Consider the following 6,964-nt stretch of genomic DNA (forward strand, 5'->3'; position numbering starts at 1 on the left):
GGGCAGTGGAGTTTTGGTGAAACAAAAGACAGATTGACGGAATAAAACAGATCAGGGGGCACCTGGGTGGCTCAGTCGGTTGAGCGTCCGACTTCGGCTCAGGTCATGATCTCGCAGTTTGTGGGTTCGAGCCCCGTGTCGGGCTCTGTGCAGACAGCTCAGAGCCTGGAGCCTGCTTCCAATCCTGTGTCTCCCTCTCTCTCTGTCCCTTCCCTCCTCATGCTCTGTCTCTCTCTGTCTCTCAAAAATGAATAAACGTTAAAAAAATTTTTTTTAAACAGAAGATCTAGAAAGAGAGACTTACAAATGACCAACTGAATTTATTTCAGAAAATGAAATTCTTTTCAACAGATGGTGTTGAAGCAACTGGCTATTTCTGCAGGAAAAAACAACCTGGACCCCCCACTGCACCGCATGAACAAAAATCAATTTGAGGTGGACTTTTAAACCTAACTGGGAAAACCAAAACTCTGCAGTCTCTCAAAGGCAATATCAGAGAACTCCTTCCCAACCTATGGGCAAGCAAACGTTACCTAAACAAGATACGAAAGCCACTAACTGTAAAACTAACAATTAACATGTCGGATTTAAGAAAAATTAAAAATCTCCACTGTTCAAAAAATACTGCTAAGAAAGTAAAAGACCAGTTGAGAGATAAGGGGAAAATATTTGCCATATATGTGTAGCTATATACAAGGACCTATATATCTACGAAGAATTTTGATCAGAATACATAAAGGACATACCACTCATTAATAAAACTTGTTAACCACTTGTTAATAAAAAGATAAACAGCCCAAGTTTAAAAAAATGGACTAATTAATAAAACTTTATGACAGAAGTTGCTGCGTAGCCAATAAGCCCAAGGAAAGATGTTCTACATCACGAGTCACCAGGGAGGTGCAAATAGATGCCGTGAGGAGATACAAATACACACCTACCATTCTGGTTCTGATCTACACCAACAAAGAGCCAGCCACCACCCCTAGGTAAATGGTCCAAAAAAATATGGCATAGAGTTTATAGACGCTTTCGTCATGTATCCCAAATATCCATGAAAGGGGAATATATGAGCAAATGTGTATGCATAAATGGAATACCCTTCCGGGAATTAAAACAAACTACAGATACCTGCAGCAACGTGGACGGATCTCAGAACGTTATCCTGAGCAAAAGAAGTCAGACACAAAAAAGCACATACTGGGGCGCCCGGGGGGCTCAGTAGGTTGAGCGTCCGACTTCCGCTCAGGCCATGATCTCACGGCTCGTGAGTCCGAGCCCCGCGTCGGGCTCTGTGCTGACGGCTCGGAGCCTGGAGCCTGCTTCGGAATTTGTGCCTCCCTCTCTCCCTGCCCCTCCCCTGCTTGCGTTCTCTCTCTCTCTCTCAAAAAAAGAATAAACATTAAAAAAAAAACAGCACACGTACCGTATGATTCCATTTATTTGAAATTCAAGAAAAAGGAAGACTAATCTTCGAGCTGATGACAACAGTGACCTCTGGACACGTGTGTTAGTTGGAAAGGCATGGGGAGCCTTCTGGAGCGATGGAAATGTTGGGTATTTGACCTGGATAGAGGTCTTATGGGTGCAATCATGAAAAATTCATTGAGATGTACATTAAAGATTACTGCATTTTACCCCATTTAATTATACTTAAAAAAAGGTTAAAACTTAACTATTAATAACACTTGAAATATGAAATACTCAGAAATGAATCCAATAAAGCGTATGCAATGCTTTTGCAGAGAAAATGATAAATTATATTAAGAGACTGGAGAAAATCGAAATCAATGGACAGAGACGATGTTTGGGAATGACAGAGGATCATGTTAGCTCTTCCCGAATTTATCTATTAGCAGTGGAGTTCCAAAAGGCTGCCAGGCATGTGTGTGCTCGTATGTGCGTGTACATGCATGTGTGTGTGTGTGTGTGTGGTTTGGAAAGCTTCATACTTGAATATTTATATACAAGATCAACGGATTATAAGTAAGAAAAATGCTCCTGAGGAAGAACAACATTTTGGGAGGATGTGACTCTCCAACGTCAAGAATTATTATACAACTAAAGGAATTGAGTCTTATAACGTTGCAAAAAGAAACAAAATGACCAATGGAACCGAATGGAGTTGTCACAAACAGACTTGTCAGGATTTGGAGGCTTGATTTGCGGAGAACGCGGCACTGCGGATCGAGAGGAGAGAAGAGACTTTTAAGTGAGTTATTCAAGGGTGGTCGGTCACCCAGACCGAAGTAAATAAAGGGCGCAAACCAGACAAAACCACCTCACCCTGTTCAGAAAAATTAATTACGGGTTTATTTCAGCTCTTAACGGAAAGGCAAAATCGGACAAGTCTTAGAAGATCATAGAGGACACGAAACGGGTCACTTCAGGATGGGGAAGGGCCTCAGAGACCATATGGCAGCAGCCAGTACAGCAGAGGGAAAGCTGACTGTCACCGCCTGCAATGAATCCATAAGTTCCGTCCACTAGACAGGACGCAGACGGAAGACAGAGCCTCCACCTGAGGAATGATTTGTGACCCCTCTAACCAAAAACAGTATTAGTGCCCGGAATTGAAAAAGAGTCGCTCTGAATCAATAAAAGGGCAGCATGTACAGAAAAAGGTTCAAAAGACTCGACACAGGCACTTTCCTAAACAAGAAGCTCGAACGGTCAATAGACATTGGTCGGCAAGGGAGGAATGCAAACACAGTCCTCCCCGCCAAAGGTGTGTGCTTTCACACCCACCGCGTAGGTAAAAATCAAAAGTTACGAAAATGTCAAGCTTGGCAAGGATGTCAAACAGCAAGCATTCTTACGATTGCTCCTTGGCGCATAAGCTGGTTCACCTGCCGTGGCGCACGAGCAAGCACACGATGTCACGTGGAGTGGGCACGTGCCCGGTGACCCAGAAAATCCCCCAGAGGACGGGGCTTCAGGACGCACGCCCTGAGCCCTCACGGAAGAACCGTTTACAGAGGTGCATTGTGAGAGATCGTCCAGACGTCCGTCCACGGCGCCATGGGCACAGAAACCGTATTACGTTCACGTGAAAGAGCGTCCTACGAGAGTGAGGGTGAACGGCCCGAAGCTGCCTGCGACGAAATAGGTGAATCGCAGGAATGAAAGAAACAGGTGAATCGTGGTCAGAAGTGCGGGAGGAAGGGAACTACACGGCAAGATGCCACTCGTCAATTTCAAGAGCGTGTCGGCATGTAAGAACGTGACGTAAAGCTGCGCAGGGCCGTGGGATAAGACTCGGGAGCGAGTTCCCTCCGAGGGACAGGGGAGGGGCCTGGGGAGGGCACACGGGGCGACGTCCTGTATCTTCCCCTGGGGGTTGGGGTGCAGGTCTTTGCTGTACTTTTTTGTTATAGGTGCTAATTTCTTAACAAGTGTAATTTCTCATCGATCCAATGTGTAATGAAAACCTGTATTTATGTATTTATTTTATTTTGTTTTGAGAGAGAGAGAGAGAGAGAGAGAGAGAGAGAGAGAGGCCGAGCCAGGGAGAGAGGTAGGAGGGAGAGGGAGAGAGAGAGACTCTTAAGCAGGCTCCATGCTCAGTGAGAAGCCCGATGCAGGGCTCAACCCTATGACCCGGGGATCATGACCTGAGCCAAAATCAGGAGTCAGGTGCTCACCTGACTGAGCCACCCAGGCGCCCCTGGAAAACCTTTTTTTTACATTTACAAAGTTAGGAACCATCTCCTGACATCCCTACCTGGTCCCGGTGTATGAGTCATCTAGCGATGCTGCCCGTTTGATCTCCTACGCTTTTTGGGGGAGATTTTCCCTCCTAGACCCATAAGTGAAGCCGTTTGTTGTGAGTCGGGGTTCTGCAGAGATTAAAGCCACGAGTTCTTTCGCGTGCCCTCCAGATTTGGACTCTGCTCCAGACTCAGGTTAGCAGTGCCTCAGTTTCCCTTGGTTCAACTTCCCATTTGTTTGATTTCAGCGGGAGGACGATGCCTTGCTCCCCTGTGGCTTGGAGCCGTGGCCGCAGCCTGGGAACAAATAGATCTCGTACGATAGAATTCCACGAAGAACCGGAGTGTTTGAGAGATCTCTCATAAAGCTGTCTGGGCCCAGAGCTTTTGTTTTTGTGACGGCGTTACTCAGACAAGCCCCCCTCCCCCCATCTCTCCCCGTTCCTCGGGTTTCCCACTAATTAGGCTACACGTCGTTGGCAGGTACCGTTAGTTACTCCTGCGCGTCTCTTTCTTGTTGACTGGCTTGCGGGGGGGGGGGGGGGGCTCGCACCATTGCTGTGCTCAGGGAAGGCGGCTGTCCTGACCAGAGGCAAGTGCCCGCGTGTGCCAGCCAGCTCGATTTGGGGCTGCAGCCCCGTGGAGCAGACGGGAGGGGCGGGCTTTGGGGAGCCTCACGCCTGCTCACTCCAGGGGAGAGAGGGGAGGATCTGTCCACCGGCTCTGCTCCCCTGGGTCCAAGGGTCACCGCAGGGTATCAGCACCTGTAGGCAGAGCTCCAGGCTGCCCGCGCTTGGCCCTGGGAGACATGCGTGGCATCCCGCGCCTCTGCCTGGACAGGGAAGCCCGAGCTGGCAGGTAGGAGGCACACAGCTTAAACGTGAGGCGTGACAAGGCCACGTGGGCATGGCCCAGAGAGCTGGCCCCCACGCAGGCAGGTCTTGGGAGGTGCCTGACCGTCATCCCGTACGTGGCCCTGTCCCCGCCCCAGCCAGTCACGGGGATTCTGCTCCTGTTCCCTGTAACCGGGGCGGGGGGGGGGGGCCAAGAGGGGAATCCTGGGAAAGAGCCTCAGCTCTTAAAACAGCGCCCAGAAAGGTCTAGCCTTCTTTTGCCTCCAGACACCGGTGTGTAAGGCGGGCTGCCAGGGGGTGCCTGGGGCCGAGCACGGAGACGGGGAGAGAGCCCGGGCCTTGGAGGAGCCCCGGCTGCCGAATCAACCTGCAGCCCCTTCCTTCCGCCGGCTTCACTGCCTCCCGAGTTCCAGCGCCCGTCCGGGGCCCGCCGGTCGTCTCCTGTGCCCCAGACGTTGCAGCTCAGGAGACGCAGAAGGGAGCAGACCCTCCTTCCCCTGCCCCTGTGGCCACAGGCGATGCCCCACGGGGGGCCTGGGAGGGGCCGAGCTGCGGGGCCGCCTGCGCGAGCCCTCTCTCCTCCACCCCTGCAGCACTGCGCTTTCCAACCGAGGACCAGGCGTTCACGCGCGTCCTGCGGGCCTGCACGTGCGCTGGCTCCCGCCCCTGATGCTTAGACCAGCTGCTCGGGGCCGCCGGGCCGGCCGGAACCCTCCTTGGCTCTGCTCGGTCCTTCTCTGGCTTCCCCTGCCAGAGAAGGGATTCGATGTTTTCCATTTCCTCAAGCTCACCGACATTTGTTTGTCCTGAGGCCCGTTCACTTCCCTTCCTCGGAACTCTGGGACGTGCCTCGCCTGCCTGACCGCCTGGGGACCAGGGTGGACGTGGAGGCCACGTGGCTCCCGTGCAGGGACCGGGCTCCCCGTGCACCTTGCTCAGAGGGCAGCGTGGGCCGATGCGGGCAGCTCCAGACACCCGCCGGGCCTTGGCTCCTTTCCAGAGGGAAGAGGGGCACACAGGCTTTGGGGACGGCTCTGGGTCCTGGAAGGATGGTCCAGCTTCCAAAAGAAGGGCGGCAGAAAGAACCTCGTGAAGGATGTGTGGCAGCGGAGGTCGGGGTCCTGGCGGGGCGCACGGCGTGCGGGCGGCCCTTCTGCCCGGCCCCACCTGCGCCCCTGCAGTGATGAGGGGGGTGTTCGGCCTTGCCGTGGGTCACTGTTTAGTGCCCCCCACCCTGGGCAGTGCTGGTCTTTGCCCTGCAACCCGAGGAGGTGTTGGTGGGACCTCGCCATCGGCCTGCGGTCAGTGGTGGGGCCGGGGATCTCCCAGACCCCGCCAGGCGCCCACTGGTGCTTCTTGCCTCCTCCACCACGGCGGACCCTCGTGACGTCCTGGCGGGTGGGGGCCGCGCGGCGTGCAGCCTTGGAACCCCTGGACTGGGTGGCAGTCCCTGTAAGCTTCAGGGGCCCGCCGGCGGCCTCGGAGACCGAGCTGGGTCAGGATGGGAGAGGTCGTCCTGTAAGCACAAAGGCCGGACGGACACACGGGGACACGGGGACAGCGTCCTCGGGGCCCAGACAGGACACGGAAACATGTAGGCTCTCCTCCCCAGGATGCGGTTCACCGGGGCATGCCAGGCAGCCTCGTGCATGCGCCTCTGGTGTGGGGCGGAGAAGCGTGGCCTCTGGAGAGCCTGGCTGTCCACGTGGGGCGCCCCCCTCGTCAGGAACGGTCCCCGACATGTGCCAGATTACGAGAAGCACTGCTTCGTGGAGACCGGGACTGAATCTGATCCTTTCCGGGGGACAGAGGGGCCCAGGAGGAGGCTTGGCCCAGGAGGGGCGCCCCGTGCCAGCTCCGGAGATGGTCGGGCACCACCCAGGGGGCACACGTCTGTGGGGCACTGGGGTCTTCCTCACTCACAGGCTCACGAAGGAGACAGATCCTGTGTGACACGTGGGAGTCAGGATTTGAACCCGCAGCCACCTGAAGCCAAAGCCCAGGGGGGCCTGGGGGGCTCAGTCGGTTACGCGTCTGACTCTCGATCTCCGCTCAGGTCACGATCTCGCTTTGTGAGACGGAGCCTCGCGTGGGGCTCGGTGCTGACAGCTCGGAACCTGCTTGAGAGTCTCTCCCTCCCTCCCTGTCTGCCCCTCCCCTGCTCGTGCTCTCTGCCTCAAAATAAGTCAGCATTAAAAAACAAGATTGCTTTGGAACCAGAGCCCACCGGCTTCCTGTGGACAGTCCTCTCTGATGTGGAGGGTCGGACTTGAGAAGGGCTTTGGCGTGGGGGCAGTTGGCTGGCATTGCTGTCGGGACCCCAGACCACCTACGGGCCGATCGCTCCTTTTAAGGCCTGGAGGAAGCCGGCCCAGAGCAGCTGACTGGCGTGCCAAGGTC

The 6,964-nt window shown here is 54.5% G+C and overlaps 1 long non-coding RNA gene across 1 annotated transcript; it reads right to left on the bottom strand.

Moving 5' to 3' along the window:
• Window positions 1-2,287: 2,287 nt before the first annotated feature.
• Window positions 2,288-3,522, bottom strand: LOC122474502. Its single transcript, XR_006294920.1, has 2 exons — window positions 2,874-3,522; window positions 2,288-2,403 (listed from the first exon to the last, which is right to left on the bottom strand). It is a non-coding gene; the product is annotated as an uncharacterized LOC122474502 (long non-coding RNA).
• Between the last annotated feature and the right edge of the window lie 3,442 nt (window positions 3,523-6,964).

The sequence above is a fragment of the Prionailurus bengalensis genome, chromosome D4, assembly GCF_016509475.1.
Source record: "Prionailurus bengalensis isolate Pbe53 chromosome D4, Fcat_Pben_1.1_paternal_pri, whole genome shotgun sequence".
NCBI lineage: Eukaryota > Metazoa > Chordata > Mammalia > Carnivora > Felidae > Prionailurus > Prionailurus bengalensis.